The sequence below is a fragment of the Hyla sarda genome, unplaced genomic scaffold, assembly GCF_029499605.1.
Source record: "Hyla sarda isolate aHylSar1 unplaced genomic scaffold, aHylSar1.hap1 scaffold_1008, whole genome shotgun sequence".
In the NCBI taxonomy this organism is placed as follows: domain Eukaryota; kingdom Metazoa; phylum Chordata; class Amphibia; order Anura; family Hylidae; genus Hyla; species Hyla sarda.
The window spans coordinates 61186-85094 of NW_026607627.1; the positions used below are offsets into that span (position 1 = coordinate 61186).

General features: G+C 46.2%; 10 non-coding genes and 1 pseudogene across 10 annotated transcripts; all 11 read right to left on the reverse strand.

The window, feature by feature from the left end:
* Positions 1 to 1370: 1370 nt before the first annotated feature.
* LOC130298615 (U2 spliceosomal RNA) lies at positions 1371 to 1561 on the reverse strand. The gene has a single exon (XR_008849944.1). It is a non-coding gene; the product is annotated as a U2 spliceosomal RNA (small nuclear RNA).
* A 2090-nt stretch (positions 1562 to 3651) lies between these two features.
* On the reverse strand, positions 3652 to 3842 carry LOC130298616 (U2 spliceosomal RNA). The gene has a single exon (XR_008849945.1). It is a non-coding gene; the product is annotated as a U2 spliceosomal RNA (small nuclear RNA).
* Positions 3843 to 5919: 2077 nt separating this feature from the next.
* On the reverse strand, positions 5920 to 6110 carry LOC130298617 (U2 spliceosomal RNA). The gene has a single exon (XR_008849946.1). It is a non-coding gene; the product is annotated as a U2 spliceosomal RNA (small nuclear RNA).
* A 2081-nt stretch (positions 6111 to 8191) lies between these two features.
* Positions 8192 to 8382, reverse strand: LOC130298618 (U2 spliceosomal RNA). The gene has a single exon (XR_008849947.1). It is a non-coding gene; the product is annotated as a U2 spliceosomal RNA (small nuclear RNA).
* Positions 8383 to 10476: 2094 nt separating this feature from the next.
* On the reverse strand, positions 10477 to 10666 carry LOC130298590 (U2 spliceosomal RNA). Its single transcript, XR_008849920.1, has one exon. It is a non-coding gene; the product is annotated as a U2 spliceosomal RNA (small nuclear RNA).
* Positions 10667 to 12766: 2100 nt separating this feature from the next.
* Positions 12767 to 12957, reverse strand: LOC130298619 (U2 spliceosomal RNA). Its single transcript, XR_008849948.1, has one exon. It is a non-coding gene; the product is annotated as a U2 spliceosomal RNA (small nuclear RNA).
* Positions 12958 to 15057: 2100 nt separating this feature from the next.
* On the reverse strand, positions 15058 to 15248 carry LOC130298620 (U2 spliceosomal RNA). Its single transcript, XR_008849949.1, has one exon. It is a non-coding gene; the product is annotated as a U2 spliceosomal RNA (small nuclear RNA).
* Positions 15249 to 17344: 2096 nt separating this feature from the next.
* On the reverse strand, positions 17345 to 17535 carry LOC130298621 (U2 spliceosomal RNA). The gene has a single exon (XR_008849950.1). It is a non-coding gene; the product is annotated as a U2 spliceosomal RNA (small nuclear RNA).
* Positions 17536 to 19634: 2099 nt separating this feature from the next.
* Positions 19635 to 19816, reverse strand: LOC130298591 (U2 spliceosomal RNA). The gene has a single exon (XR_008849921.1). It is a non-coding gene; the product is annotated as a U2 spliceosomal RNA (small nuclear RNA).
* Positions 19817 to 20503: 687 nt separating this feature from the next.
* On the reverse strand, positions 20504 to 20663 carry LOC130298592 (U2 spliceosomal RNA; annotated as a pseudogene).
* Positions 20664 to 22735: 2072 nt separating this feature from the next.
* Positions 22736 to 22926, reverse strand: LOC130298622 (U2 spliceosomal RNA). Its single transcript, XR_008849951.1, has one exon. It is a non-coding gene; the product is annotated as a U2 spliceosomal RNA (small nuclear RNA).
* Between the last annotated feature and the right edge of the window lie 983 nt (positions 22927 to 23909).

A 23909-nucleotide genomic window follows, 5' to 3' on the forward strand; every position in this document is an offset into this window, starting at 1 on the left:
CACATACACAGCAAAGGAGAGATGTTGTTTACACCTAGTGATGTCAGTGGTATTGAGTGACATCACAGCACAGTGCTAAGGCTCCTGGGCCTGGACACAGCAGCGGCTGCAATATCTCAACGGAGAATACGTTTATATATATGTGTGTGTGTGCGCGTATATATATATATATATATATATATATATATATATATATATATATTTCTCCGCCGAAATCACTTTTAAACCCATTTCCACCTTTTTTTCCCTTCTCTTCCTCTTACTTTTTTTTCACGTTTTTTTACGTTTTTCTCCTTTTCGCCTCTTTTCTGGGCGTATTATTCTTCTTTTTCTTCTTTTTTTTCGTCTAATGCATACCCCATCAGTGCAGCAATGCTTATTCAATACCGCCAGCAGATGGAGACACTGGGGGATAATTTTCTAAGGATTTATACTGATTTTTCCTGTCTGAATTTGTCGCACAGAAAGTTGCAGGCCAAATATGTGTGACATTTCTGCGACTTTAGCTTCTAGAGCATTTTTACAACATTATACATAGGTGCTGAATACATAAAAAGCGACTGTTCAGCGACAGACAAGTCGCATCGGCTGAAAGTAGGCCAGAATGTCAGTCCATGTTGGAGCAGGTTTAGATACAGTCTAAAGCATAGATCTCAAAGTCTGTGCACAGAATTTAGCAAGGGCCTCGCACCTTCTGATGCATCAGGTAGGTGCACAATAGCATAGCCTAACCCTCTGTACTTTGGTCTATATTGATGCGGGACATAGACAGCCAGCTGATGACCAATCCATTAGTGCAATGGATGGCTGGAAGCATTTGTCTTTGCCTTTGCAATACCACAGAAGCAATGCATGGTCAATGTACAGCAATGACACACCTGTGTGAACAGCCAGGAGACCCCCCCCCCCCATGTTATGTTACATAGTTACATAGTTAGTACGGTCGAAAAAAGACATATGTCCATCAAGTTCAACCAGGGAATTAAGGGGTAGGGGTGTGGCGCGATATTGGGGAAGGGATGAGATTTTATATTTCTTCATAAGCATTAATCTTATTTTGTCAATTAGGAACATTCAGCACCCACCCGCTATCAAGGCAGCTGCCTATCATGTCATGCCCTACCTGCACAGGTGTGCTGGCTACTCAAATGATCCAATTAAGGAGGCCATTTAGTCAGCAGCAGCAGAAGTCCTGTGCCTGGACGCTCCAACAGCGGCCAGACACAAGCAGAAGCAGAAGCAGCAGCAGCACCACCTTTTGTTTTTTGGCTGCAGCAGCAGCAGCAGCAAGGCCCACAGGGCTGGCTAGCTGGCTAGCCAGCAAGCAGGTAGCAATGAAAGTAGGAATCTTTCTTTTTAACCCTGTAAGGGGGTGGTGCACTGTACCCGAAGATACTGCCATATCGGGTCAATGCATAGGGCGACGGAAGCAAGCTTCGAAATCGGCCCCCGTTCTCAAAAATCCATTTAATATATGGTCCCCAGATAGGGGACGTATCAGATATTAAACTGATAAGAACAGATACTACACTTGATCTTAGCCAAAAGGCCGAGAAGCGATAACCGTGAAAGGGGCGGGCCCAACAAGGTCCCCTTCATGGGCACTATCACTGCTTGCTGTCAGGGAGGCTGCCAGACAATTTTCCATGCACACTCTGGGCTGGGGGGCAGTCAACCACCAGTACACACAGCAGAACCTAAACCCATACCATTATTGCTAAGCAGCAAGACAGGGGCCCATTGCACTCCCACGGGGCCTTTTTAAATGCAATCCATAACCCGGATTTGCCAGGAACCCTTCTTACTCCTCCTACTATACTTGCATGTGACACTGGGCTTAGGATCTGCATAGGAAACACACACACAAGCACACACCTACCTTTGTTTGCCTGCAGATGCCTCCTTGGCTGTCCCCAAACGGTATCAAACCAACACCCACGGGAAGCTGTAAGCATAGAGGACATGCTGCACCCCATTGGACTTACCTGTGTGGGTTAAACCCCGGGTTATTTGACAACCTATGGCGGTGATGGTTCTGCTCAGGCAGAGCAGTGCTGATGCTCCTCATAAAGCTGTCGCTGCTGTGAAGGTTCTAGGTGGACATCACAAATCCCTATGGTTACATACACAACAAAGCTGGGTTGTTGTTGTTACACTCTGCAAGGCCTGTGGAAGTGAGTGACATCATAGCACTGTAGTTCTGAGGGTTCTAGATGGATGCAACAATCTCCTGTTGCTTCTATGAAGGCCATAATAGACGACATCACCAAACAGCTCCATAGTCACATACACAGCAAAGGAGAGATGTTGTTTACACCTAGTGATGTCAGTGGTATTGAGTGACATCACAGCACAGTGCTAAGGCTCCTGGGCCTGGACACAGCAGCGGCTGCAATATCTCAACGGAGAATACGTTTATATATATGTGTGTGTGTGCGCGTATATATATATATATATATATATATATATATATATATATATATTTCTCCGCCGAAATCACTTTTAAACCCATTTCCACCTTTTTTTCCCTTCTCTTCCTCTTACTTTTTTTTCACGTTTTTTTACGTTTTTCTCCTTTTCGCCTCTTTTCTGGGCGTATTATTCTTCTTTTTCTTCTTTTTTTTCGTCTAATGCATACCCCATCAGTGCAGCAATGCTTATTCAATACCGCCAGCAGATGGAGACACTGGGGGATAATTTTCTAAGGATTTATACTGATTTTTCCTGTCTGAATTTGTCGCACAGAAAGTTGCAGGCCAAATATGTGTGACATTTCTGCGACTTTAGCTTCTAGAGCATTTTTACAACATTATACATAGGTGCTGAATACATAAAAAGCGACTGTTCAGCGACAGACAAGTCGCATCGGCTGAAAGTAGGCCAGAATGTCAGTCCATGTTGGAGCAGGTTTAGATACAGTCTAAAGCATAGATCTCAAAGTCTGTGCACAGAATTTAGCAAGGGGATCGCACCTTCTGATGCATCAGGTAGGTGCACAATAGCATAGCCTAACCCTCTGTACTTTGGTCTATATTGATGCGGGACATAGACAGCCAGCTGATGACCAATCCATTAGTGCAATGGATGGCTGGAAGCATTTGTCTTTGCCTTTGCAATACCACAGAAGCAATGCATGGTCAATGTACAGCAATGACACACCTGTGTGAACAGCCAGGAGACCCCCCCCCCCCATGTTATGTTACATAGTTACATAGTTAGTACGGTCGAAAAAAGACATATGTCCATCAAGTTCAACCAGGGAATTAAGGGGTAGGGGTGTGGCGCGATATTGGGGAAGGGATGAGATTTTATATTTCTTCATAAGCATTAATCTTATTTTGTCAATTAGGAACATTCAGCACCCACCCGCTATCAAGGCAGCTGCCTATCATGTCATGCCCTACCTGCACAGGTGTGCTGGCTACTCAAATGATCCAATTAAGGAGGCCATTTAGTCAGCAGCAGCAGAAGTCCTGTGCCTGGACGCTCCAACAGCGGCCAGACACAAGCAGAAGCAGAAGCAGCAGCAGCACCACCTTTTGTTTTTTGGCTGCAGCAGCAGCAGCAGCAAGGCCCACAGGGCTGGCTAGCTGGCTAGCCAGCAAGCAGGTAGCAATGAAAGTAGGAATCTTTCTTTTTAACCCTGTAAGGGGGTGGTGCACTGTACCCGAAGATACTGCCATATCGGGTCAATGCATAGGGCGACGGAAGCAAGCTTCGAAATCGGCCCCCGTTCTCAAAAATCCATTTAATATATGGTCCCCAGATAGGGGACGTATCAGATATTAAACTGATAAGAACAGATACTACACTTGATCTTAGCCAAAAGGCCGAGAAGCGATAACCGTGAAAGGGGCGGGCCCAACAAGGTCCCCTTCATGGGCACTATCACTGCTTGCTGTCAGGGAGGCTGCCAGACAATTTTCCATGCACACTCTGGGCTGGGGGGCAGTCAACCACCAGTACACACAGCAGAACCTAAACCCATACCATTATTGCTAAGCAGCAAGACAGGGGCCCATTGCACTCCCACGGGGCCTTTTTAAATGCAATCCATAACCCGGATTTGCCAGGAACCCTTCTTACTCCTCCTACTTGCATGTGACACTGGGCTTAGGATCTGCATAGGAAACACACACACAAGCACACACCTACCTTTGTTGCCTGCAGATGCCTCCTTGGCTGTCCCCAAACGGTATCAAACCAACACCCACGGGAAGCTGTAAGCATAGAGGACATGCCTGCACCCCATTGGACTTACCTGTGTGGGTTAAACCCGGGTTATTTGACAACCTATGGCGGTGATGGTTCTGCTCAGGCAGAGCAGTGCTGATGCTCCTCATAAAGCTGTCGCTGCTGTGAAGGTTCTAGGTGACATCACAAATCCCTATGGTTACATACACAACAAAGCTGGGTTGTTGTTGTTTACACTCTGCAAGGCCTGTGGAAGTGAGTGACATCATAGCACTGTAGTTCTGAGGGTTCTAGATGGATGCAACAATCTCCTGTTGCTTCTATGAAGGCCATAATAGACGACATCACCAAACAGCTCCATAGTCACATACACAGCAAAGGAGAGATGTTGTTTACACCTAGTGATGTCAGTGGTATTGAGTGACATCACAGCACAGTGCTAAGGCTCCTGGGCCTGGACACAGCAGCGGCTGCAATATCTCAACGGAGAATACGTTTATATATATGTGTGTGTGTGCGCGTTATATATATATATATATATATATATATATATATATATATTTCTCCGCCGAAATCACTTTTAAACCCATTTCCACCTTTTTTTCCCTTCTCTTCCTCTTACTTTTTTTTCACGTTTTTTTACGTTTTTCTCCTTTTCGCCTCTTTTCTGGGCGTATTATTCTTCTTTTTCTTCTTTTTTTTCGTCTAATGCATACCCCATCAGTGCAGCAATGCTTATTCAATACCGCCAGCAGATGGAGACACTGGGGGATAATTTTCTAAGGATTTATACTGATTTTTCCTGTCTGAATTTGTCGCACAGAAAGTTGCAGGCCAAATATGTGTGACATTTCTGCGACTTTAGCTTCTAGAGCATTTTTACAACATTATACATAGGTGCTGAATACATAAAAAGCGACTGTTCAGCGACAGACAAGTCGCATCGGCTAAAAGTAGGCCAGAATGTCAGTCCATGTTGGAGCAGGTTTAGATACAGTCTAAAGCATAGATCTCAAAGTCTGTGCACAGAATTTAGCAAGGGCCTCGCACCTTCTGATGCATCAGGTAGGTGCACAATAGCATAGCCTAACCCTCTGTACTTTGGTCTATATTGATGCGGGACATAGACAGCCAGCTGATGACCAATCCATTAGTGCAATGGATGGCTGGAAGCATTTGTCTTTGCCTTTGCAATACCACAGAAGCAATGCATGGTCAATGTACAGCAATGACACACCTGTGTGAACAGCCAGGAGACCCCCCCCATGTTATGTTACATAGTTACATAGTTAGTACGGTCGAAAAAAGACATATGTCCATCAAGTTCAACCAGGGAATTAAGGGGTAGGGGTGTGGCGCGATATTGGGGAAGGGATGAGATTTTATATTTCTTCATAAGCATTAATCTTATTTTGTCAATTAGGAACATTCAGCACCCACCCGCTATCAAGGCAGCTGCCTATCATGTCATGCCCTACCTGCACAGGTGTGCTGGCTACTCAAATGATCCAATTAAGGAGGCCATTTAGTCAGCAGCAGCAGAAGTCCTGTGCCTGGACGCTCCAACAGCGGCCAGACACAAGCAGAAGCAGAAGCAGCAGCAGCACCACCTTTTGTTTTTTGGCTGCAGCAGCAGCAGCAGCAAGGCCCACAGGGCTGGCTAGCTGGCTAGCCAGCAAGCAGGTAGCAATGAAAGTAGGAATCTTTCTTTTTAACCCTGTAAGGGGGTGGTGCACTGTACCCGAAGATACTGCCATATCGGGTCAATGCATAGGGCGACGGAAGCAAGCTTCGAAATCGGCCCCCGTTCTCAAAAATCCATTTAATATATGGTCCCCAGATAGGGGACGTATCAGATATTAAACTGATAAGAACAGATACTACACTTGATCTTAGCCAAAAGGCCGAGAAGCGATAACCGTGAAAGGGGCAGGCCCAACAAGGTCCCCTTCATGGGCACTATCACTGCTTGCTGTCAGGGAGGCTGCCAGACAATTTTCCATGCACACTCTGGGCTGGGGGGCAGTCAACCACCAGTACACACAGCAGAACCTAAACCCATACCATTATTGCTAAGCAGCAAGACAGGGGCCCATTGCACTCCCACAGGGCCTTTTTAAATGCAATCCATAACCCGGATTTGCCAGGAACCCTTCTTACTCCTCCTACTTGCATGTGACACTGGGCTTAGGATCTGCATAGGAAACACACACACAAGCACACACCTACCTTTGTTGCCTGCAGATGCCTCCTTGGCTGTCCCCAAACGGTATCAAACCAACACCCACGGGAAGCTGTAAGCATAGAGGACATGCCTGCACCCCATTGGACTTACCTGTGTGGGTTAAACCCGGGTTATTTGACAACCTATGGCGGTGATGGTTCTGCTCAGGCAGAGCAGTGCTGATGCTCCTCATAAAGCTGTCGCTGCTGTGAAGGTTCTAGGTGACATCACAAATCCCTATGGTTACATACACAACAAAGCTGGGTTGTTGTTGTTTACACTCTGCAAGGCCTGTGGAAGTGAGTGACATCATAGCACTGTAGTTCTGAGGGTTCTAGATGGATGCAACAATCTCCTGTTGCTTCTATGAAGGCCATAATAGATGACATTACCAAACAGCTCCATAGTCACATACACAGCAAAGGAGAGATGTTGTTTACACCTAGTGATGTCAGTGGTATTGAGTGACATCACAGCACAGTGCTAAGGCTCCTGGGCCTGGACACAGCAGCGGCTGCAATATCTCAACGGAGAATACGTTTATATATATGTGTGTGTGTGTGCGCGTATATATATATATATATATATATATATATATATATATATATATTTCTCCGCCGAAATCACTTTTAAACCCATTTCCACCTTTTTTTCCCTTCTCTTCCTCTTACTTTTTTTTCACGTTTTTTTACGTTTTTCTCCTTTTCGCCTCTTTTCTGGGCGTATTATTCTTCTTTTTCTTCTTTTTTTTCGTCTAATGCATACCCCATCAGTGCAGCAATGCTTATTCAATACCGCCAGCAGATGGAGACACTGGGGGATAATTTTCTAAGGATTTATACTGATTTTTCCTGTCTGAATTTGTCGCACAGAAAGTTGCAGGCCAAATATGTGTGACATTTCTGCGACTTTAGCTTCTAGAGCATTTTTACAACATTATACATAGGTGCTGAATACATAAAAAGCGACTGTTCAGCGACAGACAAGTCGCATCGGCTGAAAGTAGGCCAGAATGTCAGTCCATGTTGGAGCAGGTTTAGATACAGTCTAAAGCATAGATCTCAAAGTCTGTGCACAGAATTTAGCAAGGGCCTCGCACCTTCTGATGCATCAGGTAGGTGCACAATAGCATAGCCTAACCCTCTGTACTTTGGTCTATATTGATGCGGGACATAGACAGCCAGCTGATGACCAATCCATTAGTGCAATGGATGGCTGGAAGCATTTGTCTTTGCCTTTGCAATACCACAGAAGCAATGCATGGTTAATGTACAGCAATGACACACCTGTGTGAACAGCCAGGAGACCCCCCCATGTTATGTTACATAGTTACATAGTTAGTACGGTCGAAAAAAGACATATGTCCATCAAGTTCAACCAGGGAATTAAGGGGTAGGGGTGTGGCGCGATATTGGGGAAGGGATGAGATTTTATATTTCTTCATAAGCATTAATCTTATTTTGTCAATTAGGAACATTCAGCACCCACCCGCTATCAAGGCAGCTGCCTATCATGTCATGCCCTACCTGCACAGGTGTGCTGGCTACTCAAATGATCCAATTAAGGAGGCCATTTAGTCAGCAGCAGCAGAAGTCCTGTGCCTGGACGCTCCAACAGCGGCCAGACACAAGCAGAAGCAGAAGCAGCAGCAGCACCACCTTTTGTTTTTTGGCTGCAGCAGCAGCAGCAGCAAGGCCCACAGGGCTGGCTAGCTGGCTAGCCAGCAAGCAGGTAGCAATGAAAGTAGGAATCTTTCTTTTTAACCCTGTAAGGGGGTGGTGCACTGTACCCGAAGATACTGCCATATCGGGTCAATGCATAGGGCGACGGAAGCAAGCTTCGAAATCGGCCCCCGTTCTCAAAAATCCATTTAATATATGGTCCCCAGATAGGGGACGTATCAGATATTAAACTGATAAGAACAGATACTACACTTGATCTTAGCCAAAAGGCCGAGAAGCGATAACCGTGAAAGGGGCGGGCCCAACAAGGTCCCCTTCATGGGCACTATCACTGCTTGCTGTCAGGGAGGCTGCCAGACAATTTTCCATGCACACTCTGGGCTGGGGGGCAGTCAACCACCAGTACACACAGCAGAACCTAAACCCATACCATTATTGCTAAGCAGCAAGACAGGGGCCCATTGCACTCCCACGGGGCCTTTTTAAATGCAATCCATAACCCGTATTTGCCAGGAACCCTTCTTACTCCTCCTACTTGCATGTGACACTGGGCTTAGGATCTGCATAGGAAACACACACACAAGCACACACCTACCTTTGTTGCCTGCAGATGCCTCCTTGGCTGTCCCCAAACGGTATCAAACCAACACCCACGGGAAGCTGTAAGCATAGAGGACATGCCTGCACCCCATTGGACTTACCTGTGTGGGTTAAACCCGGGTTATTTGACAACCTATGGCGGTGATGGTTCTGCTCAGGCAGAGCAGTGCTGATGCTCCTCATAAAGCTGTCGCTGCTGTGAAGGTTCTAGGTGACATCACAAATCCCTATGGTTACATACACAACAAAGCTGGGTTGTTGTTGTTTACACTCTGCAAGGCCTGTGGAAGTGAGTGACATCATAGCACTGTAGTTCTGAGGGTTCTAGATGGATGCAACAATCTCCTGTTGCTTCTATGAAGGCCATAATAGACGACATCACCAAACAGCTCCATAGTCACATACACAGCAAAGGAGAGATGTTGTTTACACCTAGTGATGTCAGTGGTATTGAGTGACATCACAGCACAGTGCTAAGGCTCCTGGGCCTGGACACAGCAGCGGCTGCAATATCTCAACGGAGAATACGTTTATATATATGTGTGTGTGTGCGCGTATATATATATATATATATATATATATATATATATATATATATATATATTTCTCCGCCGAAATCACTTTTAAACCCATTTCCACCTTTTTTTCCCTTCTCTTCCTCTTACTTTTTTTTCACGTTTTTTTACGTTTTTCTCCTTTTCGCCTCTTTTCTGGGCGTATTATTCTTCTTTTTCTTCTTTTTTTTCGTCTAATGCATACCCCATCAGTGCAGCAATGCTTATTCAATACCGCCAGCAGATGGAGACACTGGGGGATAATTTTCTAAGGATTTATACTGATTTTTCCTGTCTGAATTTGTCGCACAGAAAGTTGCAGGCCAAATATGTGTGACATTTCTGCGACTTTAGCTTCTAGAGCATTTTTACAACATTATACATAGGTGCTGAATACATAAAAAGCGACTGTTCAGCGACAGACAAGTCGCATCGGCTGAAAGTAGGCCAGAATGTCAGTCCATGTTGGAGCAGGTTTAGATACAGTCTAAAGCATAGATCTCAAAGTCTGTGCACAGAATTTAGCAAGGGCCTCGCACCTTCTGATGCATCAGGTAGGTGCACAATAGCATAGCCTAACCCTCTGTACTTTGGTCTATATTGATGCGGGACATAGACAGCCAGCTGATGACCAATCCATTAGTGCAATGGATGGCTGGAAGCATTTGTCTTTGCCTTTGCAATACCACTGAAGCAATGCATGGTCAATGTACAGCAATGACACACCTGTGTGAACAGCCAGGAGACCCCCCCCCCCCCCCCATGTTATGTTACATAGTTACATAGTTAGTACGGTCGAAAAAAAGACATATGTCCATCAAGTTCAACCAGGGAATTAAGGGGTAGGGTGTGGCGCGATATTGGGGAAGGGATGAGATTTTATATTTCTTCATAAGCATTAATCTTATTTTGTCAATTAGGAACATTCAGCACCCACCCGCTATCAAGGCAGCTGCCTATCATGTCATGCCCTACCTGCACAGGTGTGCTGGCTACTCAAATGATCCAATTAAGGAGGCCATTTAGTCAGCAGCAGCAGAAGTCCTGTGCCTGGACGCTCCAACAGCGGCCAGACACAAGCAGAAGCAGAAGCAGCAGCAGCACCACCTTTTGTTTTTTGGCTGCAGCAGCAGCAGCAGCAAGGCCCACAGGGCTGGCTAGCTGGCTAGCCAGCAAGCAGGTAGCAATGAAAGTAGGAATCTTTCTTTTTAACCCTGTAAGGGGGTGGTGCACTGTACCCGAAGATACTGCCATATCGGGTCAATGCATAGGGCGACGGAAGCAAGCTTCGAAATCGGCCCCCGTTCTCAAAAATCCATTTAATATATGGTCCCCAGATAGGGGACGTATCAGATATTAAACTGATAAGAACAGATACTACACTTGATCTAGCCAAAAGGCCGAGAAGCGATAACCGTGAAAGGGGCGGGCCCAACAAGGTCCCCTTCATGGGCACTATCACTGCTTGCTGTCAGGGAGGCTGCCAGACAATTTTCCATGCACACTCTGGGCTGGGGGGCAGTCAACCACCAGTACACACAGCAGAACCTAAACCCATACCATTATTGCTAAGCAGCAAGACAGGGGCCCATTGCACTCCCACGGGGCCTTTTTAAATGCAATCCATAACCCGGATTTGCCAGGAACCCTTCTTACTCCTCCTACTTGCATGTGACACTGGGCTTAGGATCTGCATAGGAAACACACACACAAGCACACACCTACCTTTGTTGCCTGCAGATGCCTCCTTGGCTGTCCCCAAACGGTATCAAACCAACACCCACGGGAAGCTGTAAGCATAGAGGACATGCCTGCACCCCATTGGACTTACCTGTGTGGGTTAAACCCGGGTTATTTGACAACCTATGGCGGTGATGGTTCTGCTCAGGCAGAGCAGTGCTGATGCTCCTCATAAAGCTGTCGCTGCTGTGAAGGTTCTAGGTGACATCACAAATCCCTATGGTTACATACACAACAAAGCTGGGTTGTTGTTGTTTACACTCTGCAAGGCCTGTGGAAGTGAGTGACATCATAGCACTGTAGTTCTGAGGGTTCTAGATGGATGCAACAATCTCCTGTTGCTTCTATGAAGGCCATAATAGACGACATCACCAAACAGCTCCATAGTCACATACACAGCAAAGGAGAGATGTTGTTTACACCTAGTGATGTCAGTGGTATTGAGTGACATCACAGCACAGTGCTAAGGCTCCTGGGCCTGGACACAGCAGCGGCTGCAATATCTCAACGGAGAATACGTTTATATATATGTGTGTGTGTGCGCGTATATATATATATATATATATATATATATATATATATATATATTTCTCCGCCGAAATCACTTTTAAACCCATTTCCATTAAACCCATTTCCACCTTTTTTTCCCTTCTCTTCCTCTTACTTTTTTTTCACGTTTTTTTACGTTTTTCTCCTTTTCGCCTCTTTTCTGGGCGTATTATTCTTCTTTTTCTTCTTTTTTTTCGTCTAATGCATACCCCATCAGTGCAGCAATGCTTATTCAATACCGCCAGCAGATGGAGACACTGGGGGATAATTTTCTAAGGATTTATACTGATTTTTCCTGTCTGAATTTGTCGCACAGAAAGTTGCAGGCCAAATATGTGTGACATTTCTGCGACTTTAGCTTCTAGAGCATTTTTACAACATTATACATAGGTGCTGAATACATAAAAAGCGACTGTTCAGCGACAGACAAGTCGCATCGGCTAAAAGTAGGCCAGAATGTCAGTCCATGTTGGAGCAGGTTTAGATACAGTCTAAAGCATAGATCTCAAAGTCTGTGCACAGAATTTAGCAAGGGCCTCGCACCTTCTGATGCATCAGGTAGGTGCACAATAGCATAGCCTAACCCTCTGTACTTTGGTCTATATTGATGCGGGACATAGACAGCCAGCTGATGACCAATCCATTAGTGCAATGGATGGCTGGAAGCATTTGTCTTTGCCTTTGCAATACCACAGAAGCAATGCATGGTCAATGTACAGCAATGACACACCTGTGTGAACAGCCAGGAGACCCCCCCCCCCCCATGTTATGTTACATAGTTACATAGTTAGTACGGTCGAAAAAAGACATATGTCCATCAAGTTCAACCAGGGAATTAAGGGGTAGGGGTGTGGCGCGATATTGGGGAAGGGATGAGATTTTATATTTCTTCATAAGCATTAATCTTATTTTGTCAATTAGGAACATTCAGCACCCACCCGCTATCAAGGCAGCTGCCTATCATGTCATGCCCTACCTGCACAGGTGTGCTGGCTACTCAAATGATCCAATTAAGGAGGCCATTTAGTCAGCAGCAGCAGAAGTCCTGTGCCTGGACGCTCCAACAGCGGCCAGACACAAGCAGAAGCAGAAGCAGCAGCAGCACCACCTTTTGTTTTTTGGCTGCAGCAGCAGCAGCAGCAAGGCCCACAGGGCTGGCTAGCTGGCTAGCCAGCAAGCAGGTAGCAATGAAAGTAGGAATCTTTCTTTTTAACCCTGTAAGGGGGTGGTGCACTGTACCCGAAGATACTGCCATATCGGGTCAATGCATAGGGCGACGGAAGCAAGCTTCGAAATCGGCCCCCGTTCTCAAAAATCCATTTAATATATGGTCCCCAGATAGGGGACGTATCAGATATTAAACTGATAAGAACAGATACTACACTTGATCTTAGCCAAAAGGCCGAGAAGCGATAACCGTGAAAGGGGCGGGCCCAACAAGGTCCCCTTCATGGGCACTATCACTGCTTGCTGTCAGGGAGGCTGCCAGACAATTTTCCATGCACACTCTGGGCTGGGGGGCAGTCAACCACCAGTACACACAGCAGAACCTAAACCCATACCATTATTGCTAAGCAGCAAGACAGGGGCCCATTGCACTCCCACGGGGCCTTTTTAAATGCAATCCATAACCCGGATTTGCCAGGAACCCTTCTTACTCCTCCTACTTGCATGTGACACTGGGCTTAGGATCTGCATAGGAAACACACACACAAGCACACACCTACCTTTGTTGCCTGCAGATGCCTCCTTGGCTGTCCCCAAACGGTATCAAACCAACACCCACGGGAAGCTGTAAGCATAGAGGACATGCCTGCACCCCATTGGACTTACCTGTGTGGGTTAAACCCGGGTTATTTGACAACCTATGGCGGTGATGGTTCTGCTCAGGCAGAGCAGTGCTGATGCTCCTCATAAAGCTGTCGCTGCTGTGAAGGTTCTAGGTGACATCACAAATCCCTATGGTTACATACACAACAAAGCTGGGTTGTTGTTGTTTACACTCTGCAAGGCCTGTGGAAGTGAGTGACATCATAGCACTGTAGTTCTGAGGGTTCTAGATGGATGCAACAATCTCCTGTTGCTTCTATGAAGGCCATAATAGACGACATCACCAAACAGCTCCATAGTCACATACACAGCAAAGGAGAGATGTTGTTTACACCTAGTGATGTCAGTGGTATTGAGTGACATCACAGCACAGTGCTAAGGCTCCTGGGCCTGGACACAGCAGCGGCTGCAATATCTCAACGGAGAATACGTTTATATATATGTGTGTGTGTGCGCGTATATATATATATATACATATATATATATATATATATATATATATATATATATATATTTCTCCGCCGAAATCACTTTTAAACCCATTTCCACCTTTTTTTCCCTTCTCTTCCTCTTACTTTTTTTTCACGTTTTTTTACGTTTTTCTCCTTTTCGCCTCTTTTCTGGGCGTATTATTCTTCTTTTTCTTCTTTTTTTTCGTCTAATGCATACCCCATCAGTGCAGCAATGCTTATTCAATACCGCCAGCAGATGGAGACACTGGGGGATAATTTTCTAAGGATTTATACTGATTTTTCCTGTCTGAATTTGTCGCACAGAAAGTTGCAGGCCAAATATGTGTGACATTTCTGCGACTTTAGCTTCTAGAGCATTTTTACAACATTATACATAGGTGCTGAATACATAAAAAGCGACTGTTCAGCGACAGACAAGTCGCATCGGCTGAAAGTAGGCCAGAATGTCAGTCCATGTTGGAGCAGGTTTAGATACAGTCTAAAGCATAGATCTCAAAGTCTGTGCACAGAATTTAGCAAGGGCCTCGCACCTTCTGATGCATCAGGTAGGTGCACAATAGCATAGCCTAACCCTCTGTACTTTGGTCTATATTGATGCGGGACATAGACAGCCAGCTGATGACCAATCCATTAGTGCAATGGATGGCTGGAAGCATTTGTCTTTGCCTTTGCAATACCACAGAAGCAATGCATGGTCAATGTACAGCAATGACACACCTGTGTGAACAGCCAGGAGACCCCCCCCCCCCCCATGTTATGTTACATAGTTACATAGTTAGTACGGTCGAAAAAAGACATATGTCCATCAAGTTCAACCAGGGAATTAAGGGGTAGGGGTGTGGCGCGATATTGGGGAAGGGATGAGATTTTATATTTCTTCATAAGCATTAATCTTATTTTGTCAATTAGGAACATTCAGCACCCACCCGCTATCAAGGCAGCTGCCTATCATGTCATGCCCTACCTGCACAGGTGTGCTGGCTACTCAAATGATCCAATTAAGGAGGCCATTTAGTCAGCAGCAGCAGAAGTCCTGTGCCTGGACGCTCCAACAGCGGCCAGACACAAGCAGAAGCAGAAGCAGCAGCAGCACCACCTTTTGTTTTTTGGCTGCAGCAGCAGCAGCAGCAAGGCCCACAGGGCTGGCTAGCTGGCTAGCCAGCAAGCAGGTAGCAATGAAAGTAGGAATCTTTCTTTTTAACCCTGTAAGGGGGTGGTGCACTGTACCCGAAGATACTGCCATATCGGGTCAATGCATAGGGCGACGGAAGCAAGCTTCGAAATCGGCCCCCGTTCTCAAAAATCCATTTAATATATGGTCCCCAGATAGGGGACGTATCAGATATTAAACTGATAAGAACAGATACTACACTTGATCTTAGCCAAAAGGCCGAGAAGCGATAACCGTGAAAGGGGCGGGCCCAACAAGGTCCCCTTCATGGGCACTATCACTGCTTGCTGTCAGGGAGGCTGCCAGACAATTTTCCATGCACACTCTGGGCTGGGGGGCAGTCAACCACCAGTACACACAGCAGAACCTAAACCCATACCATTATTGCTAAGCAGCAAGACAGGGGCCCATTGCACTCCCACGGGGCCTTTTTAAATGCAATCCATAACCCGGATTTGCCAGGAACCCTTCTTACTCCTCCTACTTGCATGTGACACTGGGCTTAGGATCTGCATAGGAAACACACACACAAGCACACACCTACCTTTGTTGCCTGCAGATGCCTCCTTGGCTGTCCCCAAACGGTATCAAACCAACACCCACGGGAAGCTGTAAGCATAGAGGACATGCCTGCACCCCATTGGACTTACCTGTGTGGGTTAAACCCGGGTTATTTGACAACCTATGGCGGTGATGGTTCTGCTCAGGCAGAGCAGTGCTGATGCTCCTCATAAAGCTGTCGCTGCTGTGAAGGTTCTAGGTGACATCACAAATCCCTATGGTTACATACACAACAAAGCTGGGTTGTTGTTGTTTACACTCTGCAAGGCCTGTGGAAGTGAGTGACATCATAGCACTGTAGTTCTGAGGGTTCTAGATGGATGCAACAATCTCCTGTTGCTTCTATGAAGGCCATAATAGACGACATCACCAAACAGCTCCATAGTCACATACACAGCAAAGGAGAGATGTTGTTTACACCTAGTGATGTCAGTGGTATTGAGTGACATCACAGCACAGTGCTAAGGCTCCTGGGCCTGGACACAGCAGCGGCTGCAATATCTCAACGGAGAATACGTTTATATATATGTGTGTGTGTGCGCGTATATATATATATATACATATATATATATATATATATATATATATATATATATTTCTCCGCCGAAATCACTTTTAAACCCATTTCCACCTTTTTTTCCCTTCTCTTCCTCTTACTTTTTTTTCACGTTTTTTTACGTTTTTCTCCTTTTCGCCTCTTTTCTGGGCGTATTATTCTTCTTTTTCTTCTTTTTTTTCGTCTAATGCATACCCCATCAGTGCAGCAATGCTTATTCAATACCGCCAGCAGATGGAGACACTGGGGGATAATTTTCTAAGGATTTATACTGATTTTTCCTGTCTGAATTTGTCGCACAGAAAGTTGCAGGCCAAATATGTGTGACATTTCTGCGACTTTAGCTTCTAGAGCATTTTTACAACATTATACATAGGTGCTGAATACATAAAAAGCGACTGTTCAGCGACAGACAAGTCGCATCGGCTGAAAGTAGGCCAGAATGTCAGTCCATGTTGGAGCAGGTTTAGATACAGTCTAAAGCATAGATCTCAAAGTCTGTGCACAGAATTTAGCAAGGGCCTCGCACCTTCTGATGCATCAGGTAGGTGCACAATAGCATAGCCTAACCCTCTGTACTTTGGTCTATATTGATGCGGGACATAGACAGCCAGCTGATGACCAATCCATTAGTGCAATGGATGGCTGGAAGCATTTGTCTTTGCCTTTGCAATACCACAGAAGCAATGCATGGTCAATGTACAGCAATGACACACCTGTGTGAACAGCCAGGAGACCCCCCCCCCCCCCATGTTATGTTACATAGTTACATAGTTAGTACGGTCGAAAAAAGACATATGTCCATCAAGTTCAACCAGGGAATTAAGGGGTAGGGGTGTGGCGCGATATTGGGGAAGGGATGAGATTTTATATTTCTTCATAAGCATTAATCTTATTTTGTCAATTAGGAACATTCAGCACCCACCCGCTATCAAGGCAGCTGCCTATCATGTCATGCCCTACCTGCACAGGTGTGCTGGCTACTCAAATGATCCAATTAAGGAGGCCATTTAGTCAGCAGCAGCAGAAGTCCTGTGCCTGGACGCTCCAACAGCGGCCAGACACAAGCAGAAGCAGAAGCAGCAGCAGCACCACCTTTTGTTTTTTGGCTGCAGCAGCAGCAGCAGCAAGGCCCACAGGGCTGGCTAGCTGGCTAGCCAGCAAGCAGGTAGCAATGAAAGTAGGAATCTTTCTTTTTAACCCTGTAAGGGGGTGGTGCACTGTACCCGAAGATACTGCCATATCGGGTCAATGCATAGGGCGACGGAAGCAAGCTTCGAAATCGGCCCCCGTTCTCAAAAATCCATTTAATATATGGTCCCCAGATAGGGGACGTATCAGATATTAAACTGATAAGAACAGATACTACACTTGATCTTAGCCAAAAGGCCGAGAAGCGATAACCGTGAAAGGGGCGGGCCCAACAAGGTCCCCTTCATGGGCACTATCACTGCTTGCTGTCAGGGAGGCTGCCAGACAATTTTCCATGCACACTCTGGGCTGGGGGGCAGTCAACCACCAGTACACACAGCAGAACCTAAACCCATACCATTATTGCTAAGCAGCAAGACAGGGGCCCATTGCACTCCCACGGGGCCTTTTTAAATGCAATCCATAACCCGGATTTGCCAGGAACCCTTCTTACTCCTCCTACTTGCATGTGACACTGGGCTTAGGATCTGCATAGGAAACACACACACAAGCACACACCTACCTTTGTTGCCTGCAGATGCCTCCTTGGCTGTCCCCAAACGGTATCAAACCAACACCCACGGGAAGCTGTAAGCATAGAGGACATGCCTGCACCCCATTGGACTTACCTGTGTGGGTTAAACCCGGGTTATTTGACAACCTATGGCGGTGATGGTTCTGCTCAGGCAGAGCAGTGCTGATGCTCCTCATAAAGCTGTCGCTGCTGTGAAGGTTCTAGGTGACATCACAAATCCCTATGGTTACATACACAACAAAGCTGGGTTGTTGTTGTTTACACTCTGCAAGGCCTGTGGAAGTGAGTGACATCATAGCACTGTAGTTCTGAGGGTTCTAGATGGATGCAACAATCTCCTGTTGCTTCTATGAAGGCCATAATAGACGACATCACCAAACAGCTCCATAGTCACATACACAGCAAAGGAGAGATGTTGTTTACACCTAGTGATGTCAGTGGTATTGAGTGACATCACAGCACAGTGCTAAGGCTCCTGGGCCTGGACACAGCAGCGGCTGCAATATCTCAACGGAGAATACGTTTATATATATGTGTGTGTGTGCGCGTATATATATATATATATATATATATATATATATATATATATATATATTTCTCCGCCGAAATCACTTTTAAACCCATTTCCACCTTTTTTTCCCTTCTCTTCCTCTTACTTTTTTTTCACGTTTTTTTACGTTTTTCTCCTTTTCGCCTCTTTTCTGGGCGTATTATTCTTCTTTTTCTTCTTTTTTTTCGTCTAATGCATACCCCATCAGTGCAGCAATGCTTATTCAATACCGCCAGCAGATGGAGACACTGGGGGATAATTTTCTAAGGATTTATACTGATTTTTCCTGTCTGAATTTGTCGCACAGAAAGTTGCAGGCCAAATATGTGTGACATTTCTGCGACTTTAGCTTCTAGAGCATTTTTACAACATTATACATAGGTGCTGAATACATAAAAAGCGACTGTTCAGCGACAGACAAGTCGCATCGGCTGAAAGTAGGCCAGAATGTCAGTCCATGTTGGAGCAGGTTTAGATACAGTCTAAAGCATAGATCTCAAAGTCTGTGCACAGAATTTAGCAAGGGCCTCGCACCTTCTGATGCATCAGGTAGGTGCACAATAGCATAGCCTAACCCTCTGTACTTTGGTCTATATTGATGCGGGACATAGACAGCCAGCTGATGACCAATCCATTAGTGCAATGGATGGCTGGAAGCATTTGTCTTTGCCTTTGCAATACCACAGAAGCAATGCATGGTCAATGTACAGCAATGACACACCTGTGTGAACAGCCAGGAGACCCCCCCCCCCCATGTTATGTTACATAGTTACATAGTTAGTACGGTCGAAAAAAGACATATGTCCATCAAGTTCAACCAGGGAATTAAGGGGTAGGGGTGTGGCGCGATATTGGGGAAGGGATGAGATTTTATATTTCTTCATAAGCATTAATCTTATTTTGTCAATTAGGAACATTCAGCACCCACCCGCTATCAAGGCAGCTGCCTATCATGTCATGCCCTACCTGCACAGGTGTGCTGGCTACTCAATGGCTACTCAAATGATCCAATTAAGGAGGCCATTTAGTCAGCAGCAGCAGAAGTCCTGTGCCTGGACGCTCCAACAGCGGCCAGACACAAGCAGAAGCAGAAGCAGCAGCAGCACCACCTTTTGTTTTTTGGCTGCAGCAGCAGCAGCAGCAAGGCCCACAGGGCTGGCTAGCTGGCTAGCCAGCAAGCAGGTAGCAATGAAAGTAGGAATCTTTCTTTTTAACCCTGTAAGGGGGTGGTGCACTGTACCCGAAGATACTGCCATATCGGGTCAATGCATAGGGCGACGGAAGCAAGCTTCGAAATCGGCCCCCGTTCTCAAAAATCCATTTAATATATGGTCCCCAGATAGGGGACGTATCAGATATTAAACTGATAAGAACAGATTTTCTTTTCTTTAAAGCCGAGGAACGTGCTTTCGATTCACCCAAAGTGCAAGAAAAAGTGCAAACGTGTTACACTAAAAAAAAACGTGCACAAAGGATGCGGTCTATCGCAAGCCCTTCTCCGATAGGAGAGAGGCCCCCCAACAAACCTTACCCTTCGCCTCCGGACCAAAAGGTACCTGCGAGGTTCCAGGTTCGATGTCCCTTTTCGCCGAAGCTACTAGGAGACCACAAATGCTCCCGGCATCCCCCTTGGCGTTAGCCAAGGTATCTGCCCGCAGAGCCGATTACGGTAGGTACCCTGCGAAGCAGGAGTACCCGGGGTGTTTGCAGGGAGGTGCGGAACCTAATGGCCACACACACCTCCCCTAGACCGCCAGGAGGGACACCCAGAAGGGCTACCGCATCCTGACAAATCCTGTGAACACACAACACGCAAAAAGTGACACAGTGAGACAAAAAATAAATAAATAAGTGAATGTGTGCAGATATACTGCCCGGACATCCGGCCGGATCTATAAAAATTTCTCTGATCCTAGCCAGAAGGCCGGGAATCAAGAGGTGAGTGCCACAAGGTGAAGAGATTATGGTGCCCGTGCTTCAACTCAGTGAGCCTATTCTCCCAGTGAGTTTCGGCACCTCGGGGTCACCACTCCCCGAGGCACAAAAGTACCTCGGCTCTAGACCCTCTCAGCCTCATGGCGAGACCCGGAGGGAACAGGTCACATCGGGGCAGCCGTCGAGCTGATTCCTCAGAACCAGCCCCGGAAAGCCCTGGTACACCTGCATCCTCCATGCAGCACCCATCCCCACCAGCATGAAAACTGATAAGAACAGATACTACACTTGATCTTAGCCAAAAGGCCGAGAAGCGATAACCGTGAAAGGGGCGGGCCCAACAAGGTCCCCTTCATGGGCACTATCACTGCTTGCTGTCAGGGAGGCTGCCAGACAATTTTCCATGCACACTCTGGGCTGGGGGGCAGTCAACCACCAGTACACACAGCAGAACCTAAACCCATACCATTATTGCTAAGCAGCAAGACAGGGGCCCATTGCACTCCCACGGGGCCTTTTTAAATGCAATCCATAACCCGGATTTGCCAGGAACCCTTCTTACTCCTCCTACTTGCATGTGACACTGGGCTTAGGATCTGCATAGGAAACACACACACAAGCACACACCTACCTTTGTTGCCTGCAGATGCCTCCTTGGCTGTCCCCAAACGGTATCAAACCAACACCCACGGGAAGCTGTAAGCATAGAGGACATGCCTGCACCCCATTGGACTTACCTGTGTGGGTTAAACCCGGGTTATTTGACAACCTATGGCGGTGATGGTTCTGCTCAGGCAGAGCAGTGCTGATGCTCCTCATAAAGCTGTCGCTGCTGTGAAGGTTCTAGGTGACATCACAAATCCCTATGGTTACATACACAACAAAGCTGGGTTGTTGTTGTTTACACTCTGCAAGGCCTGTGGAAGTGAGTGACATCATAGCACTGTAGTTCTGAGGGTTCTAGATGGATGCAACAATCTCCTGTTGCTTCTATGAAGGCCATAATAGACGACATCACCAAACAGCTCCATAGTCACATACACAGCAAAGGAGAGATGTTGTTTACACCTAGTGATGTCAGTGGTATTGAGTGACATCACAGCACAGTGCTAAGGCTCCTGGGCCTGGACACAGCAGCGGCTGCAATATCTCAACGGAGAATACGTTTATATATATGTGTGTGTGTGCGCGTATATATATATATATATATATATATATATATATATATTTCTCCGCCGAAATCACTTTTAAACCCATTTCCACCTTTTTTTCCCTTCTCTTCCTCTTACTTTTTTTTCACGTTTTTTTACGTTTTTCTCCTTTTCGCCTCTTTTCTGGGCGTATTATTCTTCTTTTTCTTCTTTTTTTTCGTCTAATGCATACCCCATCAGTGCAGCAATGCTTATTCAATACCGCCAGCAGATGGAGACACTGGGGGATAATTTTCTAAGGATTTATACTGATTTTTCCTGTCTGAATTTGTCGCACAGAAAGTTGCAGGCCAAATATGTGTGACATTTCTGCGACTTTAGCTTCTAGAGCATTTTTACAACATTATACATAGGTGCTGAATACATAAAAAGCGACTGTTCAGCGACAGACAAGTCGCATCGGCTGAAAGTAGGCCAGAATGTCAGTCCATGTTGGAGCAGGTTTAGATACAGTCTAAAGCATAGATCTCAAAGTCTGTGCACAGAATTTAGCAAGGGCCTCGCACCTTCTGATGCATCAGGTAGGTGCACAATAGCATAGCCTAACCCTCTGTACTTTGGTCTATATTGATGCGGGACATAGACAGCCAGCTGATGACCAATCCATTAGTGCAATGGATGGCTGGAAGCATTTGTCTTTGCCTTTGCAATACCACAGAAGCAATGCATGGTCAATGTACAGCAATGACACACCTGTGTGAACAGCCAGGAGACCCCCCCCCCCCATGTTATGTTACATAGTTACATAGTTAGTACGGTCGAAAAAAGACATATGTCCATCAAGTTCAACCAGGGAATTAAGGGGTAGGGGTGTGGCGCGATATTGGGGAAGGGATGAGATTTTATATTTCTTCATAAGCATTAATCTTATTTTGTCAATTAGGAACATTCAGCACCCACCCGCTATCAAGGCAGCTGCCTATCATGTCATGCCCTACCTGCACAGGTGTGCTGGCTACTCAAATGATCCAATTAAGGAGGCCATTTAGTCAGCAGCAGCAGAAGTCCTGTGCCTGGACGCTCCAACAGCGGCCAGACACAAGCAGAAGCAGAAGCAGCAGCAGCACCACCTTTTGTTTTTTGGCTGCAGCAGCAGCAAGGCCCACAGGGCTGGCTAGCTGGCTAGCCAGCAAGCAGGTAGCAATGAAAGTAGGAATCTTTCTTTTTAACCCTGTAAGGGGGTGGTGCACTGTACCCGAAGATACTGCCATATCGGGTCAATGCATAGGGCGACGGAAGCAAGCTTCGAAATCGGCCCCCGTTCTCAAAAATCCATTTAATATATGGTCCCCAGATAGGGGACGTATCAGATATTAAACTGATAAGAACAGATACTACACTTGATCTTAGCCAAAAGGCCGAGAAGCGATAACCGTGAAAGGGGCGGGCCCAACAAGGTCCCCTTCATGGGCACTATCACTGCTTGCTGTCAGGGAGGCTGCCAGACAATTTTCCATGCACACTCTGGGCTGGGGGGCAGTCAACCACCAGTACACACAGCAGAACCTAAACCCATACCATTATTGCTAAGCAGCAAGACAGGGGCCCATTGCACTCCCACGGGGCCTTTTTAAATGCAATCCATAACCCGGATTTGCCAGGAACCCTTCTTACTCCTCCTACTTGCATGTGACACTGGGCTTAGGATCTGCATAGGAAACACACACACAAGCACACACCTACCTTTGTTGCCTGCAGATGCCTCCTTGGCTGTCCCCAAACGGTATCAAACCAACACCCACGGGAAGCTGTAAGCATAGAGGACATGCCTGCACCCCATTGGACTTACCTGTGTGGGTTAAACCCGGGTTATTTGACAACCTATGGCGGTGATGGTTCTGCTCAGGCAGAGCAGTGCTGATGCTCCTCATAAAGCTGTCGCTGCTGTGAAGGTTCTAGGTGACATCACAAATCCCTATGGTTACATACACAACAAAGCTGGGTTGTTGTTGTTTACACTCTGCAAGGCCTGTGGAAGTGAGTGACATCATAGCACTGTAGTTCTGAGGGTTCTAGATGGATGCAACAATCTCCTGTTGCTTCTATGAAGGCCATAATAGACGACATCACCAAACAGCTCCATAGTCACATACACAGCAAAGGAGAGATGTTGTTTACACCTAGTGATGTCAGTGGTATTGAGTGACATCACAGCACAGTGCTAAGGCTCCTGGGCCTGGACACAGCAGCGGCTGCAATATCTCAACGGAGAATACGTTTATATATATATGTGTGTGTGTGCGCGTATATATATATATATATATATATATATATATATATTTCTCCGCCGAAATCACTTTTAAACCCATTTCCACCTTTTTTCCCTTCTCTTCCTCTTACTTTTTTTTCACGT